Source organism: Rhinopithecus roxellana, chromosome 3 (genome assembly GCF_007565055.1).
Source record: "Rhinopithecus roxellana isolate Shanxi Qingling chromosome 3, ASM756505v1, whole genome shotgun sequence".
In the NCBI taxonomy this organism is placed as follows: domain Eukaryota; kingdom Metazoa; phylum Chordata; class Mammalia; order Primates; family Cercopithecidae; genus Rhinopithecus; species Rhinopithecus roxellana.
Window position 1 is genome coordinate 84,199,314 of NC_044551.1, and position 21,211 is coordinate 84,220,524.

Sequence of the window (21,211 nt, forward strand, 5' to 3'; positions counted from 1 at the left end):
AGCAGAGCTTTGTTTTGAAATCCTTTATTCGGAGCCTTTTGTTTTTAAGAATTTATTGGAGATTGGCTTGGCAGGGACTCCCAAGTGTCAGCTTGTATGTGTGTTGGGGGAACGGTGGGAGAGAGAATGTTGGGTAGGGGCCCATATGTGTTCCTGATGATTGTAGGTGCTCATGAAGTCTAAAGACTGAATCTGTGGGAGGTAAACAACTGTTTTTTGTTTTTTGTTTTTAATGCTGGAATTTATTTTTCCATCTTGTTTTTTCTCCCAGACATTTTCTAGCTGCAGAACACTGTGTTTACAAAACAAAAAGCCTTCATCATTAGTCCATCCTGGAGTAAGGCATTGGTGTCTGTGTTGGTGGCTTTGGTTGTCCTGCCCGGAGCAGGTTCATTTCCCTCGGCGTCATTCAGAGACAGATCCAAGGGTTAGCTTCCCTACTTCAGTTGCATTTGCATAGGGCAGGCTCAGCTACTCCGGGGGAGGGTACACTTGCGTGCCCAAAGTCAGGTATAGAGGCCTGGTTCTACTCCCACTGGGTCCCAGATTGCCCTGGAGCAAGGGTTGAATGACAATGCCTGTTCATCTTTTGGTTGCTTCATACCTGGAGCGCTGGCTGTCCCAGCCCAGCAAGTGAGGCCGGGTGAGCTAGGTGTGGTGTTCTTGTGCCTTCTGGTACCTTCTGATGTCCCAATTCAGCTGCATCTATTTTTACATTGGTCTTGCCCTGGCTCGAGTGTCACTTTTGCAAGACTGTGACCTTGCACATGTTCAGCTGTTTTCTTCATGGATCCCTGGGTGTTCCTTGATTCTAACTCTTTGGAGGCCTTGTGCTCTGCATAGAGCCAGTGCAAAAACCCATTGCTTAGCTGTTCCTGAGCAAGGGCATCTCGTCTCGCTAGAGATAAAAATTAGTGTCCAGATGCCTGGGGAAGGGAGGGGGCTTACAGGCTTGATGGGACAGTTCACTTGAGTGAGTGTGAGCCTCTTACCAGCATCCATCTGGTTTTAGTGAGAGCCCTGTGCTAACTGTCATCATGACAAGCCCAGTTTGTGTGAAACTGTTTATAAACTCCATAAAACCATGTGCAAATGTGGGGAACTTAGGCTGGCATGAGTGGAAGGAGGCCAATGAGGGACAGGCACTACCTCTTAAACAAGGGTGAGGACACAGTATCTTGCCACACAAAATGGAGGAAACCAGATGGAGCTGGCAAGGAAAACGGGGTCAGCCGGTTGAAGGGTTTAGTGGCCACGGTCAGGAGTTTGCACTGGATCCAGAAAACCCTTGGGAGCCACAGGATTGGGAAGATTATTGCATCTGACACTTGTCAGGTAGAGAATATTGTAAATTTGTGACGAAGGAGAGTTAAGAAGGAAATAAAAAGTGAGATCTCGATGGGCGCAGAAGCTCACGTCTATAATCCCAGCACTTTGGGAGGCCAAGGTGGGAGGATTGCTTGAGGCCAGCCTGGGCAACAGGGCAAAACCCTGTTGCTACAAAAGATACCAAACCTATCCTGGCATGGGTGCCTGCAGTCCCAGCTACTGAGGAGGCTGAGGCAGGAGCATCACTTGAGTCCAGGAGGTTGAGGCTGCAGTGAGCCATGTTCATACCACTGCACTCCAGCTTGTGTGACAGAGTGAGACCCTTTCTCAAAAATAAACATTAAATATCCCTTTCCATTGAAGGATGTGTAGAAATAAAGAAATTCTGGAAGTATTTCCCAAGAGCTCAGAGTAGAAGTGCCTGTGAGACTTGTATTAGTCTGTTCTCACACTGCTCTAAAGACATACCTGAAACTGGGTAATTTATAAAGAAAAGAGGTTTAATAGGCCCACAGTTCCACAGGCTGTACAGACTTCTGCTTTTTTTTTTTTTTTAAAATTTATTTTTACTTTATTTTTTTATTTTTTTGAGATGGAGTCTTGCTCTGTTGCCCAGGCTGGAGTGCAGTGGCGGGATCTCGGCTCACTGCAAGCTCTGCCTCCCAGGTTCAAGCAGTTCTGTTTCAGCCTCCCGAGTAGATGGGACTATAGGCGTGTGCCCCACACCCAGCTAATTTTGTATTTTTAGTAGAGATGGAGTTTCACCATGTTGGCCAGGCTGGCCTCAAACTCGTGACCTCAGGTGAGCCACCGTGCCTGGCCAGGCTTCTGCTTCTGGGGAGGCCTCAGGAAACTTACAGTCATGGCAGAAGGTGAAGGGGAAGCAGGCATATCTTAAATGGCCGGAACAGGAGCCAGAGAGCAAAGGGAGAGGTGCCTCACTCTTTTATAACAACCAGATTTCATGAGAACTCACTATCATGAGAACAGCAAGGGGGACATCCACCCCCATGATCCTGTCACCTCCCACCAGGTCCCTCCTCCAACACTGGGGATTAAAATTTACATAGGATTTGGGTGGGGACACAAATCCAAACCATATCAAGACTGAAGAGTCCCTTGGGGAAAGGAAAGGCATTGAGCTGGGTGAAAGGTCACTGGCATGTTCCATTGGAGATGTTAGTTCCTTACATATGACACAGAACCAACTAGGGTTAACCAGAGTTCCTGGGATTGAAAAGTGAAGACAGAGAAAGAACCATCTGGAAATCATTCATGGGCATCATTTTGGGCATTTCAGAATTCTCCCTTGAGGTTTATTATAGTCAGCAAATGGAAAGGACAGAAAAAGACGCCTGGGGTTCTGACTGTCTCAGGGATAACCTTTCTTTTTAAATAGTATGGCTAATCATGCTAGTTTAAGCTTCTCTTTTGATTTTTAGGGTAGCCTTAATCATTACAATTCTTTTATCTTGCATTAGACTTGGCCCATCGCTAGCCAGGAAGTAATTTGGAAAATAAAAGCGATGAAGCTTGTAGCACTCCAGAGGAGGAAAATTCAGTTGCCTTCTGAGTGGAAGCCCAACATCTCGTTGGTGGCACCGGAACTTAGCCAGCAAGATGACCAGGAGGCTTTCTGTGCTATTCCAAGAATGGGTGTTTTGTGTAGCTTTTCCAGGGGAATCCTGGGTGGCGTGTGGTTCCTGGCTTCCTCCTCTTGTCAAGTAGCTAGTGGCCTGATTGGAGCTGGCAGCCCCTTTGGGAACCGCTGAATGCTGACTTCTGAGTCTTTTAACACGGCTGTGCACTGAGCTCTCTGTTTTCATTTCCCACTTTCCCCTTTGTCACTTTCAATTAAACCAGGACAAGCTATGTATAATTTGGTTAGTGATGTAAATAAGCCAAAACAGCAGAAAGATTGAAATGTGAAGAAACTGGTGGAGGAGTGAGTAGGTTTTACTAGAAAATCACTGTAACCACAGCTTGACAGATGCCCACTGTGTGGCTGGCACTGAGATGATCTAAAGCACTATCTCTCGATTTTCGCAAAACCTCTGCAGCTATATTGCACATTTTCATGTGAGGAAACTGAGGCATAGAAACATTTAGTTATTATTCATATGGCTAGTGAGCAGGAAGGCTAAGTTTAGCCCCATAGTTGTTTAACTGAAGCTGATTGTCTTGTCTTTGGTTTTATTTTTTCTCTTTTTGAGACGGAGTATCTCCCAGGCTGGACTGCAGTGGTGTGATCTTGGCCACTGCAACCTCTGCCTCCCAGGTTCGAGCGATTCTCCTGCCTCAGCCTCCCTAGTAGCAGGGATTACAGGCACACACCACCATGCCCAGCTAATTTTTGTATTTTTAGTAGAGATAGGGTTTTACCATGTTGGCCAGGCTGGTCTCGAACTCCTGACCACAGGTGATCTGCCCGCCTTGGCCTCTCAAAGTGCTGGGATTCAGGCATGAGCCACGGCGCCCGACCATCTTTCTCTCTTTTTTAAGACTTAATATTTTTTAGGGCAGTTTTAAGTTCACAGCAAAATTGATTAAAAAAAAAAAAAAAAAGGCAAGGCACGGTGGCTCACACCTGTAATCTGGGCTATAGGGGAAACTGAGACAGGAAGATCACTTGCGGGCGGTTTGAGACCAGCCTGAGAAATATAGTAAAACCTGTCTCTAGAAAACATTTTTTTTTTTTTTTTTAAATGAACCAGGCCTTGTGGTGTGTGCCTATAGTCTCGGCTGCCTGGGAGGATGAGGCAGGACTGCTTGAGCCAAGGTCTTGGAGGCTGCAGTTGCTATGATTGTGTCACTGCACTCTGTACTGGGTGACAGAACAAGACCAAGCCTCTTTAAAAAAGTTTTTTTCAGGTCAGGGGCTTTGGGAGGCTAAAGTGGTTAGCTTGCTTGTGCTCAGGAGTTCGAGACCAGCCTGGGCAACATGGCAAAACCATGTCTCTACCAGAAATACAAAAGTTAGCCAGGCATAGTGGCACACACCTATAATCCCTGCTACTCGGGAGGCTGAGGTGGGAGAATTGCTGGATCCCAGGGAGTTGAGGCTACAGTGAGCTATGATGCACCACTGCATTCCAGCCTTGGTGACAGAGCGAGACCCGGTTTCAAAAATAAATAAATATAAATAAATAAAAATTTTCTTCTGAGCAAAAAATAGAGATTTCCTATATATCTACTTTCCCCACACATGTACAGCCTCGCCCATGATCAGCATCCCCAGCTGGAGTGGTTGTTAGAACTGATGCACCTCTGTTGACATCTTATAATCACCCAGTGTCCACAGTGTACATTAAGGTTCACTCTTGGTGTTCCACATTTAAAAAAAAAAAAAAAAAAAAAAAAGGCCAGGCACAGTGGCTCACACCTGTAATCTGGGCTATAGGGGAGACTGAGACAGGAAGATCACTTGTGGGCGGTTGAGACCAGCCTGGGAAATACAGTAAAACCTGTCTCTAAAAAACAATTTTTTTAAAAAACAAACCAGGCGTGCTGGTGTGTGTAATGACACACCAAATGTATAGTGACACGTATCCATCATTATCATACAGAGTAGTTTCACTGCCCTAAAAGTCCTCTGTGCCCATTTTTCCGGTTTTTCCTCCGGCACTTGGCACCCATGGTTCTTTTTACTGTCTCCGTAATTTTGCCTTTTCCAGAATGTCATATAGTCGGAATCATACCACAGATAGCCCCTTCAGATTTGGCTGCTTTCACTTAGTAACAAGTCTTTAAGTTTCCTTCATGTCTTTATTCCTTGGTAACTCATTTCTTTTCAGCACCATGTAATACTCCATTGTCTGCATGTGCCGCAGTGTATTTGTCTAGTCATCTCCTCAAGGACATCTCGGTCATTTCCAAGTTTTGGCAGTTCTTTTTTTTTTTTTTTGAGACGGAGTCTCGCTCTGTCGCCCAGGCTGGAATGCAGTGGCCGGACCTCAGCTCACTGCAAGCTCCGCCTCCTGGGTTTAGGCCATTCTCCTGCCTCAGCCTCCCAAGTGGCTGGGACTACAGGCGCCTGCCACCTCGCCCGGCTAGTTTTTTGTATTTTTTAGTAGAGACGGGACTTCACCGTGTTAGCCAGGATGGTGTCGATCTCCTGACCTCGTGATCCGCCCGTCTCGGCCTCCCAAAGTGCTGGGATTACAGGCTTGAGCCACCGCACCCAGCCCAAGTTTTGGCAGTTCTGAATGAAGCTGCTGTAAACATCCATGTGCTCACTGTCTTTTCACAAAACATTCTGTCCCCCTCAAGAGGTTTCATGGAGGACTCGCTTAGATCCTCTGTGACAAATGGGACATAGTCAAAGCCTGGTGCCAGAGAAGAAAGAACATAGGATTTGTTATCAGGCAGGCCTGACTTGGTTGGGAGTTTGAATCCCAACTCTCCTCCATCTGTGATTAAAATCCTCAGTATTCTCTGCCATTAACGTACAGTGCTCTACGAAGCATTTAGCCTTCTGTGGGCACGATGAAATTCACGTGTGAACTATGGTCAAATGGTTGTACAGCTAAAGAAAATTTTGAAGCTCTTGAGGCCTGGGTGCAATGGCTCACACCTATAATCCCAGCACTTTGGGAGGCCAAGGCAGGTGGATCACTTGAGCTCAGGAGTTTGAGACCAGCCTGGGCAGCATAGTGAAACCCTTGTCTCTTCCAAAAGTACAAAAAAAAAAAAAAAGTTAGCTGGGTGTGCTGGCCCACCCCTGCGGTCCCGGGTACTCAGGAGGCTGAGGCAGGAGGATCGCTTGAGCTCATGGGGCAGAAGTTGCGGTGAACCGAGATTGTGCCACTGCACTCCCATCTGGGTGACAGAGTGAGACCCCCATCTCAAAAAAAAAATTTTTTTTTGAAGCTCTTGAGCCCAATATCTTTTCTTACAGAGTCTGATATTCTTGCTACTTACTTAGATTATGTAGGCTTTTTGCAAACTGTTTCTCATAGGTCGTAAAAAATTTAAGCTTTAGTTGGTCAATGCTGGGAGGATTACACTTTCTTAGTTAAATACAAACCAGAGAGACTTTGCCCTAGTGCCCGCCCTCCTCTGAGGTACTAGAAGTACTAGAAGTTCCACACTTTGGCTTCTGTTCTTACTGCCAGAATTTGCATTGTTACAGGCCAGCCAGGCACATTCTTGTGTCTTTTGTTTTCGAGCTGTTTTAGATAGAGTTTAAGACCTGGAAGTCACCATTGCCTGATTCCCATGGGAAATCTTCTCCAATTATTTAGAGAAAATTCTTCTTGTGGGAAAAAAGGGGGAAACAAATAACTGATTGTTTAGAGGGTCATAGAAAGAAATTTCCATATATGACCCAACTTCCTTGCCAGTGTTTCGGAAAGCTGTGGTTTTGTGAGTCAAGTTCCTACTACCACAGAACGGACGTGGTTCCAAGAGAGGGTTCTTCATGGTAAAGATGAGAAATACCTTGAAAGTACAGCTCTGAGCCCAGACATGTCATTGAACATAATGTGGTTTTTGATAGATTTCTTCCTCCACAGGCTTTGCTCTTACTCCTCCCCACTTGAATGAAATACTTACATACATATATATGTGTATTATTATTATTTTTTTTTTTTTAATCATAATGGAGACTTAGTAAGCTTAAGGGCCTGGTTTTTGTTTTTGTTTTGTTTTTAAGGGGAATTATTTTGAGATCTGGAAATTACACCCTGAATGCAGTACATTTTTAAAACTGAGCATCACTGGGAACTAAACATTGCTACTCTTAAGCTTACAGAAGAGCAGAGGGAGATGAGGAAGGAAGGGGTTGACTAGCCACAGAAACTACTCTTGAAAGACACACCTTTCCAGTTCAAAGAAGCTTTACTAGCTTTTTTTTTCTTTCTTTTTTTTTTTTTTTTCTGAGATGGAGTCTCGCTCTGTCGCCCAGGCTGGAGTACAGTGGCTGGATCTCAGCTCACTGCAAGCTCCGCCTCCCGGGTTCCCGCCATTCTCCTGCCTCAGCCTCCTGAGTAGCTGGGACTACAGGCGCCCGCCACCTCGCCCGGTTAGTTTTTTGTATTTTTTAGTAGAGACAGGGTTTCACCGTGTTAGCCAGGATGATCTCGATCTCCTGACCTCGTGATCCGCCCGTCTCGGCCTCCCAAAGTGCTGGGATTACAGGCTTGAGCCACTGCGCCCGGCCTCTTTTTTTTTTTTTTTTTTTTTTTTTTTTTTTTTTTTTGAGATGGAGTCTTGCTCTGTCTACCAGGCTGGAGGGCAGTGGCTTGATCTGGGCTTGCTGCAACCTATGCCTCCTGGGCTCAAGCGACTCTCCTGCCTCAGCCTCCTGAGTAGCTGGGACCACAGGCATGCACCTCCAGGCCCAGCTGATTTTTGTATTTTTAGTAGAGGTGCGATTTCACCATGTTGGCCATGCTGGTCTTGAACTCCTAACCTCTAGTGATCCACCCACCTTGGCCTTCCAAAGTGTTGGGATTACAGGTGTGAGCCACCATGCCCAGATCTTCACTAGCCCTTCTAAAATGTGCTTGCAGGCCAGGCGTGGTGGCTCATGCCTGTAATCCCAGCACTTCGGGAGGCCGAGGTGGGTGAATCACCTGAGGTCAGGAGTTCAAGACCAGCCTGGCCAACATGGTGAAACCCCGTCTCTACTAAAAATACAAGAAATTAGCCGGGCTTGGTGGTGGGCACCTGTAATCCCAGCTACTCAGGAGGCTGAGGCAGGAGAGTTGCTTGAACCCAGGAGGCAGAGGTTGCAGTGAGCTGAGATTATACCATTGTACTCCAGCCTGGGCAACAAGAGTGAAACTCTGTCTCAAAAATAAATAAATAAAAATAAAAATAAAATGCACTTGCAGATGAGTCACAGTTGCATGGGGGTATTGGTTGAATGTACACTCTGACAGGTGCCTGGAGAAGCACAACATCAGTGACTGCCCTTGACCGCTTCAGCACACTGGCTAGAGTCAAGCTTCAAGCTTATTCCCCTGTTGAATGAGAAGAACACCAGATTCCCGTCTCCTTCTGACCCACGTGGGGTGCACCTCCACACTCTTGGCGTTAAGATGCACCACACTCAGAGGAGTCATTAGGGAGGAAACAGCCACATCACCTTGAGTTTCTGAAAATCAAATGAATGGCAATGCTTTCACTGACAATGACATTTCAGTGCAGTAAAGTACAAAGAGTTGGAGCTTCCAAACTCTCCCCACAGTTCCAAGCTCTCCCCACAGTCTTAGTGGAATTGCGATGGGCCTTTGATCAGCTAGTCCAGTTCATGTGCTCCAAGTAGCATGGGCAGCAGTCTGAACCCAAGGCCACCTGGCTTGCAGTCCTTCCCAGAATGCCTGTTCCACAGGTCTGTCATTCGGCTTGTTCTCCCCACTGTGCGGTGCCAGTTAGTTGGGCTGAGCTAGAATGCAGTTGTCTCCAGATACGGCTACTGTGAGGAGTAGCCCACTTTTCTTTTGTCCACGATGGGGAGAAGCTTGGAACTTGGGCCAATGTCAAGAGCAAGAAACCAGCTTTGAGGCTTTCCTGAAGACCTACTTCCTCTGAAAAATCGCTCTTGATTCCCCCAGCCCATGGTGATAGGTCCCTGTGGAAACTCTGGAGTCCTCACTGCCTTTATCCATTACTTCATGTTTGGTGTGTGTTGCCTTGTAGTGGTGGGAATCTTTTCATCTGGATACTCTTCATCTTCCCAGCAAGTTGATGTAGCGCATGTGCTTAGAGGAGACCCTTGTTAATTATTTGTCTGATTCTGGTCTTGAGAGGTAGCTGATCTCTTGGACACTAGCAGGATCACACCTCAAAGCTTTAAAGAAGTGTCTTTAGGGATTCTTAGAAAAATTGATTTCTTAGAGCTCCCAGAGCCTTGAGAGGCATTAGACAGAATTCTTGAGCTGAAATTGGCTGGTGATATTGGCTCAGAAAATTCCTTATTCCCTCTGCTCAGTAGAGTGTGTGTTGTCACCAACTTTTGGAGCCTGTCCCTGGGGTCTTCATGTCTGTGGCAGGATTCCTGGGAATGAGTTCAAGTCCTGGTGGAGCTGGATTGAGTTTCCAGAACCAAAATTGTCTCCATTTCTGTGAAGAAAGAAAACTCAAAGGATTGATTGGGCTGACAAGCCAGGCTGGAAAAAGAGGGCTTGAGCAGTTACGTATGTCCTTCAGTGACTGGCAGGAGGGTGTAAGGGGCCAAGGAGGCACAAATGCCTTTAAGTGAGGGCATGGAAAGTCATCCTAAGCAAAAAGAACAAAGCCAGAAGCATCACATTACCCGATTTCAGACTATACATAAGTCTGTAATAACTAAAACAGCATGGTACTGGTACAAACACAGGCACACAAACCAATGGAACAGAATAGAGAACCCAGAAATAATGCCACACATCTATAGCCATCTGATGTTCCACAAAGTTAACAGAAACAATGAGGAAAGTACTGTCTGTTTAATAAATGGTGCTGGGATAGCTGGTTAGCCATATGCAGAAGAATGAAACTGGACCCCTACCTTTTACCATCTTCAAAAATTAACTCATCGTGGACTAAATATTTAAATGTAAGACCTCAAACAATCCTAGAAGAAAATCTAGGAAACATCATTCTGGACATTGGCCTTGGAAAAGAATTTATGGCTAAGTCCTCAAAAGCAGTCACAACAAAAACAAAAATTGACAGGTGAGACCTAATTAAAGAGCTTCTAGTCAGGTGCGGTGGCTAACGCCTGTAATCAACACTTTGGGAAGCCAAGGCGGGCGAATCACAAGGTCAGGAGATCGAGACCATCCTGGCTAACACAGTGAAACCCCGTCTCTACTAAAAATACAAAAAATTAGCTGGGCGTGGTGGTGGGTGCCTGTAGTCCCAGCTACTCAGGAGGCTGAGGCATGGTGGTGTGCCTGTAGTCCCATTCTACTCAGGAGAATGGCGTGAACCCAGGAGGCTGAGCTTGCAGTGAGCCGAGATTGCGCCACTGCACTCCAGCCTGGGCAACAGAGCCAGACTCCGTCTCAAAAACAAACAAAAAAGAGCTTCTGCACAGCTAAAGAAATTATCCACAGAGTAAACAGACAACCCATGGAATGGGATAAAATATTTGCAAACTCTGTTTCCAACAAAGGTCTAGTATCTAGAATCTATAAGGAACTTAAACTAGTCAACAAGCAAAAAACAGATAAGCCAATTACAAAGTGGAACAGAGACAGGAAGAGACATTTCTCAAGGAAGACATACAAGTGGCCAGCAAACATGAGAAAAAGCTCAACATTGCTTATCACCAGAAAAGTGCAAATTAAAACTACCATGAGATGCCATCTTACACCAATGGCAGTTATTTATGAAGTCAAGTGCCTCACACCTATAATCCTAGCATTTTTTGGAGACTGAGCTGGGAGGATCTTTTGAGGCTAAGAGTTCAAGACCGGCCTAGGAAACGCATAGCAAGACCCTGTCTCAACAGAAAGTAAAAAAAAAATTAGCCAGGCCTGGTGGCATGTTCCTATAATCCAGCTACTTAGGAGGCTGTGGCAGGGGATCCCTTGAGCCCAGGAGTTTGAGGCTGAAGAGAGCTATATGATTGTGCCACTGTGCCCCAGCCTGGGCAACGGAGTAAGACCCTGTCTGTTAAAAAAAAAAAAAAAATTGAAAAGCCAAGCCAGGCATGATGGCTTACGCCTGTAATCTCAGCACTTTGGGAGACCAAGGCGGGCGGATCACCTGAGGTCAGGAGTTCGAGACCAGCCTGGCCAACGTGGCGAAACCCCGTCTCTACTAAAAATACAAAATTAGCCGGGTGTAGTGGTGCGTGCCTGTACTCCCACCTACTCCGGAGACTGAGGCAGGAGAATTGCTTGAACCCGGGAGGCAGAGGTTGCAGTGAGCTGAGATTGTGCCACTGCTCTCCAGCCTGGGCAACAAGGTAGAAACTCCATCTCAAAAAAAAAACAACAAAAGAAACAGTAAATTCTGAAAAAATAACAGATGCTAGAGAGGCTTTGGAGAAAAGCGAATGCTTATACACTGTTGGTGTGAATGTAAGTTAGTTTGGCCACTGTGGAAAGCTGTTTGGAGATTTCTCAAAGAACTTAGAACTACCATTCAACCCAGCAATTCTGTACTAGGTATATACCTGAAAGAAAACAAATCATTCTGTCAAAAAGACATAGGCACTTTTATGTTCATCGCAGCATTATCTATTCACAATAGCAAAGACATGGAATCAACCTATGTGCCCATTAATGTTAGATTGGATAAACACAATGTGGTATATATATGCCATGAAATACTACACAGCCATAAAAAAGAATGAAATCATGTCTTCTGCAACAACGTAGATGCAACTGGAGGCCATTATCCTAAACAAATTAACACAGGAACAGAAAACTAAATACTGTATATTATTCTTACAGGTGGGAGCTAAACATTGGGTATTCATGGACATAAATATGGCAACAGTAGATGCTGGAGACTACTAGAGGGGTCAGGGCCCAGGGTTGAAAAATGTAGCATGCTTAGTACCTGGGTGATAGGATCAGTTGTACTCTATACCTCAGCATCACATGATATATCCAGGTAACCAACCTGCATATATACCCCTGGATCTAAAATAAAAGTAGAAATTCTAAAAAAGTTAAATCTAAAACAATAAAACATAGTACCATGTTGCATCATGGGGGAGAAAAAAAGTGAGGGCATGGGCTGGTCCAGCTCTTTCTGGTAGAATGTGTCAGATTGTTTGGTACTTATAAAAACCTTCTGCTACTTTGTCTTTTGGGTGTTGTTTGTTTGTTCGAGACAGGGTCTCACTCTCGGGCTGGAGTGCAATGGCACTGTTTTGGCTCACTGCAACCGTTGCCTCCCAGGCTCAAGTGATTCTCCTGCTTCAGCCTCCCAAGTAGCTGGGATTACAGGTGCCTGCTACCACACCCAGCTAATTTTTGTATTTTTTAGTAGAGACGGGGTTTCACCATGTTGGCCAGGCTGGTCTTGAACTCCTGACCTCAGGTGGTCCACCTGCCTCCACCTCCCAAAGTGCTGAAATTACAAGCGTGATCCACCACACCTGGCCTCCTGCTACTTTGAAGTTAGACTCTCCTTGCCTGAAGTGACTGGCCCTTCCATCTAGCTCCAGAAGTTCTATGCTTATCTTTCTCAATGGACCTAATACTCATTAATGGACCTTGATTTTAAAAACTAGCCAGAGGTGACCCGTGGGCCTAAGAGACGTGTGCCCTTGTCTAGGACCCAAGTCACTGGGCCACACCGACCTGCACTTGCTCTCCAGCTGTACCCCCGTTTCACAGGGGTCAGAATCTTGCTCTGTTACCCAGGCTGGAGGGCAATGGCTCGATCTCAGCTCACTGCAACCTCCGCCTCCCAGGTTCATTTCCTCTGTCTCCACCCAAGATGGCTCCTTCCTGAAGAAAACCAGGCCATTTCAGTATGCCTACCCTCACTGAGATGAGGAGACAAGACACGAGGCTGAGAATATGTGAGAAGGAGAGAACAGGTCTCTGCCTGAGGGATGGGGTCTGAGTTAGGGTGAGCTGGGACTTTTCTGCACACAAATGGAAGTTTAAATTGAGACTATGCTGAAGGGGAGTGCAAATCAAACAGCTAAGGAGAGTTTGAGTATTTCACAAAGTCTTCAAAGCGCTGCTTCCCTAAATATTAAAATATTTCGCTATAAAAAGATGGGGCTGGGAACCATTTGATAAAGTAAGATTTGGTCACACCAGTTAAAGGAACAGCTAGTAAACGCTTCTCCTGACCTCAGGTGATCCACTTGCCTTGGCCTCTCAAGGTGCTGGTAAACACTTCTCAAAACCATTTGACCACAGAGTGAAGAAGCATTCTTTCATAGAGCATCTTCCCAAAACATGGAATGTATTTTTGGAAAAACTAGATTAATGACATTAAAAAAATTACAAAGAATGAAAACTTTTTTTTTTTTTTTTTGAGTCAGAGTCTTGCTCTGTCACCCAGGCTGGAATGCAATGGCTTGATCTCGGCTCACTGCAACCTCTGCCTCCCAGGTTCAAGGGATTCTCCTGCCTCAGCCTCCCAAGTAGCCGGGATTACAGGCATGTGCCACTATACCTGGCTAATTTTTGTTTGTTTTCTGAGACGGAGTCTCGCTCTGTCGCCCAGGCTGGAGTACAGTGGCCGGATCTCAGCTCACTGCAAGCTCCGCCTCCCGGGTTCCCGCCATTCTCCTGCCTCAGCCTCCTGAGAAGCTGGGACTACAGGTGCCCGCCACCTCGCCCGGCTAGTTTTTTGTATTTTTTAGTAGAGACGGGGTTTCACCGTGTTAGCCAGGATGATCTCGATCTCCTGACCTCGTGATCCGCCCGTCTCGGCCTCCGAAAGTGCTGGGATTACAGATTTGAGCCACCGCGCCCGGCCAATTTTTGTATTTTTTAGTAGAGGTGGGATTTCGCCATGTTAGCCAAGCTGGTCTTGAACTCCTGAGCCCAGATTATCCACCCACCTCAACTTCCCAAAGTGTTGGGATTACAGGCCTGAGCCACCATGCCCAGCCAAGAAAAGAACCCTTGAAAAGAAAATTCAGAAGGACAGGGAAACTGTATTAAGGATCTGAGTTGAGAGTTTTGCCTTATTTTTCCATTTACTTACTAGAACTTAGGAGTATGCTGGGCTCTGAAAGGAGATGTAGGAGGGAACCTTTCAATAAATATTGATCCATACTTGCAATGAAATAAGTACCAGAGACAAACTGTCCCCCACCCTTGCTTGGGAGCCTCGTAGAAGCTATGACCCATCCATCCACCTGCTGCATGGCTCAGCTCGGCGTTGTGGTTTTGAATCTGAATGCTTTAGGAAGGACATGTTGGCTCCAGACTCAGCGTCTCCTGTTGATTTAGTCTAACCTGCTTCTCTGATTCATTTAATTTTCTGCACCCTGTCAGCATTTGTGCTTGCAGCCCATAGAGTGAAAGCAATCACGGTAATAATAAATGCAGTATAACCTTCTAAGAACCCATGTCACTATGCGTGCTGCAGATCATTCTTTGTGGGAGGACTGTCTTGCGCACCATCGCGTGTTTAGCTGCATCTCTGGCCTCTGCCACTAGATGCCAGCAGCAATGCCCCACCCATCCTAGTTATGACAGCTTAAAATATCTGCAGACGGTGCTAAATGTCTCCTGTGGGGCAACACCTTCCCCAGTTGAGAACCACTGGCATATGTGAAAGCACAGATACATGAAAAAGAGCAATGGAAGGCCGGGCGCGATGACTCACGCCCGTAATCCTAGCACTTTGGGAGGCCAAGGCGGGTGGATCACCTGAGGGTCAGGAGTTTGAGACCAGCCTGGCCAACATGCTGAAACCCCATCTCTACAGAAAATACAGAAAAATTAGCCAGGCATGGTGCCGGACATCTGTAATCCCAGCTACTCGGGAGGCTGAGGCAGGAGAACTGCTGGGATGTTGCAGTGAGCTGAGATCTCGCCACTGCACTCCAGCCTGGGCAACAAGAGCAAAACTCCATCTCAAAGAAAAAGAAAAAAAGAGCAGCGACTAGCATAACCATGGATTTCATGATGCGGGCATTGATACGGTTTGCATGTTTGCCCCCTCCAAGTCTCCTGTGGAAATGTGATTTCCAACGTTGGGGGCTGGGGCCTGGTAGGAGGTGACTGGATCATGGGGGAGGATCCCCCATGAATGGCTGAGCACCATCCCCTTGGTGATAAGTGAGTTCTTGCTCAGTTAATGCGAGATGAGGTTGTTCAAAGGTCTGTGACCTCTCCCCTCTAGTTCTTCTCGTGCCATGTGAAGTGCCTGCTTTGGCTCCCATTTTGCCTTCTGCCATGAGTAAAAGCATGCTGAGGCCTCTCCAGAAGCCAGGCAGGTGTGGGCACTTCACTTCCTGTATAGCCTGCAGAACCTCTTTTCTTTGTACATTACCCAGTCTCAGGTATTTTATAGCGACACAAAAGCCTGAATAACATAGGCATAGATCAAGAATGATCTCAAATACCACATCAGGGTGTTTAGGTTTTATCCTTTGGACAATGAGAAATTGAGTATTTCAAGCAGATGTTACGTATTTGCCACTGGATACCTCTGTGCAGGATATACTGGAGGGGTAGACAACTGAGGAGGTGAGAGTAGTCTAGAGTCAAGGCCCTAAAGTGTGACTCAGTACAGCAGAGGGGGACCTCAAACTTGGTATGCCCTAAAAAAAACCCACTATGCAGCCAGGCGCGGTGGCTCAGGCTTGTAATCCCAGTACTTTGGGAGGCCAAGGCTAGTGGATCACTTGAGGTCAGGAGTAGAGTTGACAGGACCTACCAGCAAAGGGTGGAGGGGAGAGAGGAGCCAAGGGCGACTCAGTTATGCTACAGTGACGGGGAATTGGCATAAGTTGGAAGAGGAGATATAGGAGGAGGAACCTGTCTGAGGGAGAGCATAGTGGCATTGTTTGTTTGAGACAGGGTCTCACTCTTTTGCCCATACTGGGGTATAGTGGCGCAATCTCAGCTCACCGCAGCCTCTGCCTCCCGGGTTCAAGCAATTCTCCTGTCTCTCAGCCTCCTGAGTAGCTGGGATTACAGGTATGTACCACTATGCCTGGCTAATTTTTGTATTTTTAGTAGAGATGAGGTTTCACCATATTGGCCAGGATGGTTTCAAACTCCTGACATTGTGATCCACCTGCCTCAGCCTCTTGAGTAGCTGGGATGACAGGCATACACCACTATGCCTGGCTAATTATTGTATTTTTAGTAGAAATCCGGTTTCGCCATGTTGGCCAGACTGGTTTCGAACTCCTGACATCAAGTGATCCACCTGCCTTAGCCTCTTGAGTAGCTGGGATGACAGGTGTACACCACTATGCCTGGCTAATTTTTGTATTTTTAGTAGAAATCGCGTTTCACTGTGTTGGCCAGGGTGGTTTCGAACTCCTGACATCAAGTGATCCACCTGCCTCAGCCTCTTGAGTAGCTGGGATGACAGACGTACACCACTGTGCCTGGCTAATTTTTGTATTTTTAGTAGAAATCACATTTCACCGTGTTGGCCAGACTGGTTTTGAACTCCTGACATCAAGTGATCCACCTGCCTTGGCCTCCCAAAGTACTGGGATTATAGGCATGAGCCGCTGCGCCTGGCTGCATCATGGGTTTTTTAGGGCAGGCTGAGTTTGAGGTCCCTGCAGGACACCCAGCTGCAGCTGGGCAGGAGGTCAGGGTCTGAGCTCAGAAGAGAGATGGAGATTGAGGAGCTGGTGGCTCTTACTTGGTTGCTATAGCTATGGAAGTAGAGGGGATGATCCAGGTGACAGGAGGGAGGAACAAAGGAAGAAGCTGGTGCCCCTCCAAGGCCCATCCTGGCCTGGCGGGAGGAAGGAGACTGAAAAGGGGGGGCCAGAGAGCTGGAGGCAGCTCTGTCCACCAGAGGCTTATGGCTAATGGGACAGATTTGACAGTTAAGAAACAGATCTATATACGATGAAGGCCCCAGAGCATGACGGTGTCAGTGTATGCTGCTGCCAGCGTTGTGTGAGTTGAGGGTGTGTGAACTCCAGGAGGGCTGGATGGGAGGGGAGGGGTGGGCCACAGCCACATGGAGCTTTTTTGGGTGTGATTCTGAACCCTTTCCATTGATGGCAGAAGTTAGAAGGGAGCTGCTTCTCCAAATTTGCAGGCCCAGGTCCTCCCCACTTGCACAATCGGCAGGGTGTTCCCCATCAGGAGACGTTATCATCTCCCATCAAGGGGCAGGAAAACCAACCTTGTTTGCTTTCATAACTTTCTATGTGTGATTTTTGACTGGGGGATGGGAAAAGGGGAGAAGGAAATATTAGTGCTTCCTGTTGTTTTCAAGACTGTTTATGAATTGCATTTTACGGTCTTTTCATTTTGTGACATCAAGCATATGAAGCATGATAGCCATAGAACTGGCCAATGGAAAAATGTAAAGAAAACCCAACCGGGTGCAGTGGCTCATGTTCGTAATCCTAGTACTTTAGGAGGCCGAGGCAGGTGGATCACCTGAGGTCAGGAGTTTGAGACCAGCCTGGCCAGCGTGGTGAAACTCCATCTCTACTAAAAATACAAAAATTAGTTGGGTGTGGTGGTGTGTGCCTGTAATCCCAGCTACCCGGGAGGCTGAGGCAGGAGAATCTCTGGAACCCAGGAGGTGGAGGCTGCAGTGAGCCAAGATTGCGCCACTGCACTCCAGCCTGCCTGGGCGACAAAGCGAGACTGTCTCAAAAAAAAAGAAAAGAAAGAAAGAGAAAATCCCGGCTCCATTGACTTCACACACTTAATATAAAAGTTCCCATTTTAATAATTTTAAATATATAGTTTTGTGGCATTAAGTACATTCACACTGTTGTGTAACCATCACCACTATCCATCTCCAGAAGGCTTTTAATCTTGCAAAACTGAAACTCTGGATCCATTAAGCAGTAACTTCCCATTCTTCCTCTCCCTAGCCCCTGGCAACCACCATTCTACTTTCTGTCTCTGTGAATTTTACTATTCTGAGTGTCTCATATGATTAAAATCATACAGGGTTTGTCCTTTTATAACTGGCTTATTTCACTTAGCATGGTGTCTTTTTTTTTTTTTTTTTAAAGACAGAGTTTTCACTCTTGTTGCCTAGGCTGGAGTGCTATGGCGCAATCTCGGCTCACTGCAGCCTCTGCCTCCCAGGTTCAAGCGATTCTCGTGCCTCATCCTCCCGAGTAGCTGGGATTACAGGTGTGTGCCACCACGCCTGGCAAGTGTTTGTATTTTTAGTAGAGATGGGGTTTCACCATGTTGGCCAGGCTGGTCTCTAACTCTGACCTCAAGTGATCCACCCGCCTTGGTCTCCCAAAGTGCTGGGACTACAGGCATGAGCCATCGCACCCGGCCAGCATAGTGTCTTTTCAGAAACTCATCCAAGTAGTAGCATGTGTCAGAATTTCCTTCCTTTTTATGGCTGAATAGTATTATTCCATTGTACATATGCTTCACATTTTCTGTATCCATCCATCAGTGGGCGGTTAGATTGCTTCCACCTTTTGGTTATTGTGTGAAATATTGGGGGTGGGAATATCCATTTGTGTGTCTGCTTTCAGTTCTTGGGTTTATACCTGGGGTGTCCCTTGGCTTTTGCTGTATGATTGACTCCTGCTGGGTACTTCTGGGACTGCTCTCTTTGTTACCTTTCTGTTCTAGCTTCTGGGAGAATCTTAGGTGTGTCCCTAGGCTGGGTTTTGTGAACAGTCGGAGAGCCATTACTGAGTCCCTGCCTACAAAGATCCACACCTTGTCCACTGGCACCATCCTAGAGTTTGAATCAGGAAGATTGTCGTTCTAACCTCAGTACTTCCACTAATGTGCCTTGTGATGTTACAAAGCTTGCTCGTCTTCCTGTGGGCCTCTGTTTCCACACGAACGCAATGGGAAAGTAGAACTCAGTGATCTTCGGGGTCCCTCCCAGGTGATGGACAGTGAATGCACAGTGGTCTCCTAAGCCCGGTGACCAAGGAACCAAGGTGGGCACGAAGAAGGCAGAGCCCCAGATGCCTGCCATGGATAATGCGATTCAGCTTCCCGGAAACCTGGGATGGTTAGATGGCTTGTGTACTTGCTGAATTCTGGCACATGCTACCTGGCTCGTTTTGCGAGTAAATGTAGCAGTAATTCCCCTTAAAGCAAAACTGTATGTTATATATTATCCACCCTTTGTTGAGAGAATGGGACAAAGAGAGGCGGGATAACTGGTTTTACCATAGATTTTTGGCAGATGTCACCAACTAATACTGTCAAGAATATTTTATAGGCAAATTTTACCTGTTGTTGGGACTACAGTTTGGTCACAGGCCAAGGAAATTTTAATCTTTTTTCCTCACTTCTTTTAAAAGAAAAAAAAAACTAAAGCACAGACTTCCTTCTCCTTAGCGTGAACTGTGAGCAGGAGTCCACGCTTTCCTTAACTAGGAAGGTGAGTTCTAGGAAGTTACCACATGATCAACTTTCAGGCCTCTCCAGTGCACATAAAAATTGTGGACTTGCCTGGGGCTCCCTGCTGGTGTTTGGAGAGTAGGAACTAATCCTCCCATTAGTTCTTTCTCTGCACCACCAGGGAACCATCACATCTACCAATGACTTTGTGTCTTCTTTATCTCATCTGTAAAAGGCGGATCCTGTTTTTGTTTTCAAGAATGTGTTAGGGTATTAGAACCCATTTGGAGCACATGTGAAAATGTATAGCATTTTCTTTTTAGGAGACACTTTAACCATCTAATTAAAAAAAAAAAAAAAGACTTAAGTCCAGATACTAGACCATCAGTTTTTTAATATATGGAAAATTTAGAAGCAATTTTCAAAAATTTCTCACTGTGACTGGAACTAGGTTATGACAATACAAGGCTGCTAGGGGAAAAATTTATACTGGATAAAACTCTAAAATAAATGAGTATACTAAAAAACACCAAAAATCTGGCCAGGGGTGGTGACTCACACCTGTAATCCCAGCACTTCGGGAGGCCAAGGTGGGCAGATCACTTAAGACCAGGAGTTTGAGACCAGCCCGAACAACATGGTGAAACCCCATCTCTACAAAAAATAGAAAAATTAGCCGGGCATGGTGGCGGGCGCCTATAATTCCAGCTACTCGGGAGGCTGAGGCAGGAGAATCACTTGAACCCGGAAGATGGAGGTTGCATTGAGCTGAGATTACTCCACTGCACTCCTGCCTGTGCAACAGAGCCAGACCCTGTCTCAAAAAAAAAAATAAATAAATAAAAGAATGGCTGCAAGAAGTAAACAGAGGATGTTTACTCCTATTTTGTTCCTTACAAGTATAGCTAACAAAGAACCTTGTGAGTATTGGAATAATAAAATGTCGTTCCCATTTAAGTTGCGCATGTAAGTTTTTAGACCTGCACCACAGGTTTTTAGAATCTTTGTCTCTGGCTGTTGGATCATGAAAGACCCCTTTTGCTTCAGCTGTAAAACAAGGCAAATTGTACACATAATAGAAACCATTATATATGTGTATTGGTTTAGGAAAGCCTATTTTTTTAACATTCTGTTTTTCCTGATAAAACCTTAGAAAAATCATATTGTGTTTAAAAGTTGCAGATGTTCTCAGCAACTCAAGGGCTGACTGACAATTTCTGGTTTTGCTGGTACTTGTCTACAATGGAAGTTGGAAGCTTAGTCGGAGTAGAAAAGTTGTAAATTTGGTGTCTTTGTGACAAATGGCTTTTATTTCCCAATAGATTTCTTTATAAAATAATTTAAACTCTTGATTTTTGTTTGCATTTGAATGCAATTTTTTAAAAAAATCTGGCTCTTTAATAAGTGCAAGACATTAAATTTATTGTGAAATATTAAGTCACTGGATGGAAAGTTTCTTCCCTGATCATCCTAGCTTCACATTTTTAGTTATGTGAAGTACACATGTTGATAATATTTTGGTTTTCTCCTGCCTGAAATCTTCAGTCCACCTCCATGGCAGTCTGTAGAATGAAGCAGCTGTGGTCCGTGGCCAGGTGTGCGTCCTTTGCTGATGGAAGAGCTGATCTGCAGATACCTGCAGGAGGAAGCCATGCATGACGTCTGCTGGGATATGATTTCCCCGCATACTCCTGGAAAATTAGAACTGTTTATAGCAGCCTGGTTCCAATACACTGGCAGGGCAAGGATTGGCTCGTTCTCTTACAAACACAGTGTGGCTGGATGCACTCATAAATGAAAAATGATCTGAGTGCTGTGGGTGGGTGGGGCTCTGGAGCTCAGGAGGTGAAGCCCGGAGGAGAGAGAGAGAATCTGCTCCTCAGCTTCACAGAGCATGGGGAGCTGGCAGGAAGTTGGAGCACGCATGGCGCAGCTTGTATTTTTGTTGATAGTTAATAACCCAGGACTTTAAA

At 46.0% G+C, this 21,211-nt stretch overlaps 1 protein-coding gene across 4 annotated transcripts in view; it reads left to right on the forward strand.

The window, feature by feature from the left end:
• PDZD2 (PDZ domain containing 2) overlaps positions 1–21,211 on the forward strand; it is a 485,800-nt gene that overhangs the window by 283,666 nt on the left and 180,923 nt on the right. The window lies entirely within an intron of this gene.